This window comes from Herpailurus yagouaroundi, unplaced genomic scaffold, assembly GCF_014898765.1.
Source record: "Herpailurus yagouaroundi ecotype Mexico unplaced genomic scaffold, PumYag 163, whole genome shotgun sequence".
NCBI lineage: Eukaryota > Metazoa > Chordata > Mammalia > Carnivora > Felidae > Herpailurus > Herpailurus yagouaroundi.
Window position 1 is genome coordinate 48,206,899 of NW_024412404.1, and position 5,682 is coordinate 48,212,580.

The 5,682-nt window shown below is 35.6% G+C and overlaps 1 pseudogene; it reads right to left on the reverse strand.

Moving 5' to 3' along the window:
- Positions 1 to 2,305: 2,305 nt before the first annotated feature.
- LOC121037476 (uncharacterized protein KIAA0825-like) lies at positions 2,306 to 3,213 on the reverse strand (annotated as a pseudogene).
- Positions 3,214 to 5,682: the final 2,469 nt, after the last annotated feature.

Sequence of the window (5,682 nt, forward strand, 5' to 3'; positions counted from 1 at the left end):
CCTTCCTCTGCTTCCTTCCTTTCCTTCTTCACCTACTCATTTATGAATCTCTGCAGTGCATGATTTCATTTTTTCAGGGAAATCTACCCAGATTTCAGGATTCTGTATTAAATGTTCCCCTGGTATCTATACCTTCCCTTCGGAGTGCTAGCACAATGGGAATTAAATAAGGATGTTCATTCTTTTTAAGTTTATTTTATTTTGAGAGATAAAGAGAGCATGTGTGCAAGCGGGGGGTGGGGGGAGCAGGGAGAGGGAGAGAGAGAATCCCAAGGAGACTCCAATGTGGGACTCGAACCCATGAACCGTGACCTGAGCCAAAATCAGGAGTTAGATGCTTAACCGCCTGAGCCACCCAAGCACCCTTGATGTTCATTATTTTTAAAAGTCAACTTTATTAAGGTATAATTTACATAGTATGAAATTCTCTCATTTAAATGTTATAATTAAATGACTCTTGACAACTGTATATATACAACAATGTTAACACCATTGCAATCAAGATATAGGCTATTTTCTTCACCTCCAAAATGTCCTTGTGCTCCTTTGTATTTACTCCTTTTTCCCTACCCCAGCCTCTAGCAATCACTAATATTTTCCTTCACTATAACTGTGCCTCTTCTAGAATTTCATATAAATGGGATCAGATAGGATGCAGGTTTTTGAGTCTGCATTATGTTACTTAGCATAATGCATTTAAGGTTCATCTATGTTATCATGACTACTAATAATTCATTTCCTGGGGTGCCTGGGTGGCTCAGTCAGTTTAGCGTCCAACTCTTGATTTCAGCTCAGATCATGATCCCAGGATCATGGGATCCAGCCCCGCATTGGGCTCCACACAGAGTGTGAAGCCTGCTTGGGAATCTCTCTCTCTCCTTCTGCCTCTGCTTGTGTACTTTCTTGCTCTTTAAAATAAAAAAAAATAAATAAAATAAAAAGATATATAAGTATCAAAAAATAATTCATTTCTTTTTATGCTTTAATAGTATTATATGGTATAGATATGCCAACATTTGTTTATCAATTCACCTACTGATGGACATTTGTGTTGTTTCCTACTTTGGGCTGTTATGGATAAAGCTGCTATGGACATTTGTGGACATGTTTCTGGTCATGTGGTAAGTTGCATTCCTACCATTAATTAATGAGAGTTCCAATTGCTCTATATTCTAGCTTATAGTTGGTATTGTCAGTTTTGTTGAGTTTAGCCATTCTGGTAGTATGTCGTATGTAGTGGTACCTCACTGGATTTTTTTAGTTTATATTTCTTTCTTTTTCTTTTCTTTCTTTCTTTCTTTTCTTTTCTTTTTTTTTTTTTTTTTTTTTTTTGGTATTCTGGCATTTTATTAAGGAAGGTATGTAAAAATATAGTGAGCTATGGAAATTTTTATAAAGTGATCATAAATTCAAAGACAGCAATTCACCAAATGACAATTTTCAAACACTTAAAATATACAGTTTATGTACCTATTTAGAAATATACCTCAGAGTCTTCACATAAAAGCATGACTAATAATTTTCAAAAATAATATTTTATCGTGATTTTTCTCCACTAGTGGGAAATTAAAATGGTGACAGAGAAGTTTATTATATCACAATAATTTCTTTCTTTTTTCCTTTATCTTTTATATAAAATTAGCAATTTTCAAATTACCTTTTCTCTATGTATATTCTTATAGAAATAATACTAGAGAAGCTTTTAAGTCAGCCATAGCTAAATGCTATGCCTCTGTGACCAATTATAATATAGAGTTTTATAGTTACCATTTCATAATAGCTCTTTATTGGAATTGACTGACTAAAAGAATACAGTTCTAAATGTCCAATTTTAGTTTATGTAAATTTCAACAAATTTTTAACAATTCTTTTTACCTAATAACGTTTCAGCTTTGGAAGATACAATGGGTTAAGAATTATACTTTTTTGTTACATACATATGAATATTGACTCATGTATATATGTGTATATATATATGTATATGTACATATATATATACATATATATATATATACAGACATACAGTTTCACCCAGTAATTTATGCAATCAAAAAAACCAAAACTCATTGGCAACATTTTTGACTACGTTTTCAATATCTTTAATAATTTAAAGAACAGGAAAAAAAAGCACTTCTAGAACTGTACTTACAGAAAAAGAAATGCAGAAGAGAAATGTGCACTGTAAAACTTCATAATATTTATTTTCTGATTTAGTTTCGAGTTTGCAATAAGTTTAAATAGAAAAATGTTAGAAAATTAAAGGTATCAAAAGGCTTAAGTCAAACTGAACAAATTTAAAAACTCACTAACCCAGAGCATGCACTGCTCCTCTAAGCCTGCTGGAGTTCTTGATTTGTTTTAATCACACGGACAGCACTTTCTTTGAACTGCAGCTCACAAAAATTTTCAAGAAACTTTGCCATTTCTTCTGCAACAGTATCCAGGAAAGTTTCTTTAATGAATTTCACCGTTGAGGTGGGAGCTAAAACTTCATGTAGTGAGTGTGTTAAAATCCTCTTTTATCATTGAGTATAACTTAAGCATTGTACTTTGGTATCCATGAGCCATTATGTCTAAATTCGATTCTCTGCTATAAGCAGGAAAACAGTTCTGTAGGAGCTCAGCCAACAGTTTATTCTGTATGCTTTGGTACTTGATTATAACTTCCGATTCTGGATAAAGAAACAACAGTTGTTGTATGCACTGCTTTTTCAACCAAATTTTGTGCTGTGAATTGATGATTTCATTATGGCTTTGTAATTTGTTCACTGAGAAGCGTCAAAGATGCAGTCTTATGTTATCCCAGATGGACTGTGCATCCATGGAGGAATCATCTTCAACAGAATGAAGAGAAGTCCCAGAGAGGAAATGGAAAGATGCTCCACTTAGAGTTGCCGGGAATGGAGTGCTGCTCTGGCAGGAGAGATCCCAAAGTGAATCCAGGATCACTTCTTCTTGATTCAGTTCGCTCTTCAACGAATCTTGCAGTGTTTTGAGGAATTTCATCAAATCTCCATGGGGAAGGGAAGGTGACTTGGATGAATTACAATTATAGTTATCTAGCCACTCAAAACAGTCAGTTGTCGTTTGCAGCTGCACCTCTGGACGCTGCTTGTTAACTTCAGATTGTATTTCCTTAATGCAATGTTCTATGCTTGTAGCATTTTGTTCTATCTTTTCATCAATGTCACTGAGCGACAATGTCACTGACATTTCACAAATGTCACTGCTTAAACTCCAAGTCTCCAGGAAGAGTTCGTATTTCTATAATTACTAATGATGTTGAGAATTCATGTATTTACTGGTCATTCATAGATCTGCTTTAGTAAAGTATCTATTGAAAATTTTCTTTAAATGAGTTATATGTTTTATTATTGAGGTTTAAAAATTACTTATATATTCCACTGACCTATATATCTATCCTTATACCAGTACCACACTCTCTTGATGACTTTCATTTTGAAGTATATTTTGAAATTGAGAAGAGTGAGTCTTTCAACTCTTTGTTCTTCTTTTTCAAGATTGTTTTAGTTATTCTGGATCTTTTGAATTTTTACATGAATTTTAGTAGTAGCTTGTCAGTCTCCACCAAAAAATCAGCTAGGATTTTGATGGAGTGTGTGTTGAATGTGTAGGTCAATTTGGGGAGTATTGCCATCGTAACGATGTTAAGTCTTCTGGTCCGTAAACGTCGGGCATGTTCCCATTTCTTTAGATCTTTTTTTTTATTTCAACGGTTTTGTAAGTTTTTAGTGTAAGTCTTGCACTTCTGTCATTAAATGTATCCATAAGTGTTTTTTATGCCATTGTAAATGGAGTTCTTAGCCTAATTTCATTTCGTGGATTGATTTTTTTTTAAGATTTTATTTACAGGACGCCTGGGTGGCTCAGTTGGTTAAGCGTCTGACTTCAGCTCAGGTCATGAACTTGCAGTTTGTGGGTTTGAGTCCCGTGTTAGGCTCTGTGTTGACAGCTCAGAGCCTGGAGTCTGCTTTGGATTCTTGGATTCTGTATCTCCCTCTCTCTCTGTTCCTCCCCCACTTGAACTTTGTCTCTCTCTCTCTCTCTAAAATATGAATAAAGATTTTATTAAATTAAAAAAAAAGATTTTATTTATTTAAATAATCTCTACACCTAACATGAGGCTTGAACTCAAGACCCCCAAGATCAGGACTCACATGCTCCACCAACTGAGCTAGCCAGGCTCCCCTACATGGATAGATTTTTGAATGCTGATCAAACCTTGCATTTCTGGGATACACCCCACTTTACCATGACATGTTATCTTTCTTATATATTGCTGGGTTTGAGTTGCTATATTTCATTATAGATTTTTGTACCTATGTTTATGAGGGAGGTATATAATCTTATATTTGTCTAGTTTTTGTATCAGGATAATTCTGCTCTTGTAAAATGATTTAGGAAGAGTTCCTTCCTCTTCCAACTTCTGTAAGAGGTTGTATAGAATTGGCATTATTTCTTCCTTAAATATTTGGTGGAACTTACCAGTGAAGTCATTGGAGACTGAGGTTTTCTTTTGTCTTTCCTTGTTTTTGTTTTTCCAGACAAGTCTGGTTAGAAATTTATCAATGTTATTCATATTTTCCAAATAACTAGCTTTTGGTGTTAATGATTTTTATGTATGATTTGTCCATTTTCTATTTCATTGTTTATCTCTCTTATATTTATTTTTCCCTCCTCTCATTTACTTTGGGTTCAATTTGCTCTTCCTTTTCTACTTTTTTTTTTTTTTAATTTTTTTTTTCAACGTTTATTTTTTATTTTTGGGACAGAGAGAGACAGAGCATGAATGGGGGAGGGGCAGAGACAGAGGTAGACACAGAATCGGAAACAGGCTCCAGGCTCTGAGCCATCAGCCCAGAGCCCGACGCGGGGCTCGAACTCACGGACCGCGAGATCGTGACCTGGCTGAAGTCAGACGCTTAACCGACTGCGCCACCCAGGCGCCCCCCTTTTCTACTTTTTTAAGGTGATAATCCGTCATTGATTTTATACTTTCTTCTTTTCTAAAAAAAAAAAAATTTTTTTTGAGAGAGAGACAGAGAGAGACAGACAGAGAGAGAGAGTTAGCAGAGGAGACAAGCAGATGGAAGAGAGAGAGAATCCCAAGCAGGCCCCATGCCCAGGGTGGAGCCCCATGTGGGGCTCATTCCTATGACTCTGGGATCATGACCTGAGCTGAAATCAAGAGTTGGATGCTAGGGGCTCCTGGATGGCTCAGGCAGTTAAGCGTCCAACTCTTGGTTTTGACTCAGGTCACGATCTCACCATTCATGAGTTTGAGGTTCACATTGACTCTGTGCTGCCATTGTGGAGCCTGCTTGGGAGTCTCTCTCTCTCTCCCTCTCTCTGTCCCTCCCTTGCTTAGTGCTCTCTCTCTCGCTCTCTCTCTCTCTCTCTCTCTCTCTCGGAATAAATAAACTTAAAAAAAAAATTTTTTTAAAGAGTTGGATGCTCAATTGACTGAGCCACTCAGGTGCCCCTGAACTTTCTTCTTTACTAATATAAGCATTTAAATCCATGGATTTTCCTGTAAACACCCTACAAATTTTGATAGGTTGTGGTTCCATTCTCATTCAGTTCAAACCATATTCTAATTTCTCTTATAATTACTTTTTTATCTATTTAGTTAATTTCCAAAATTTGGAAGAGTTTCTATAT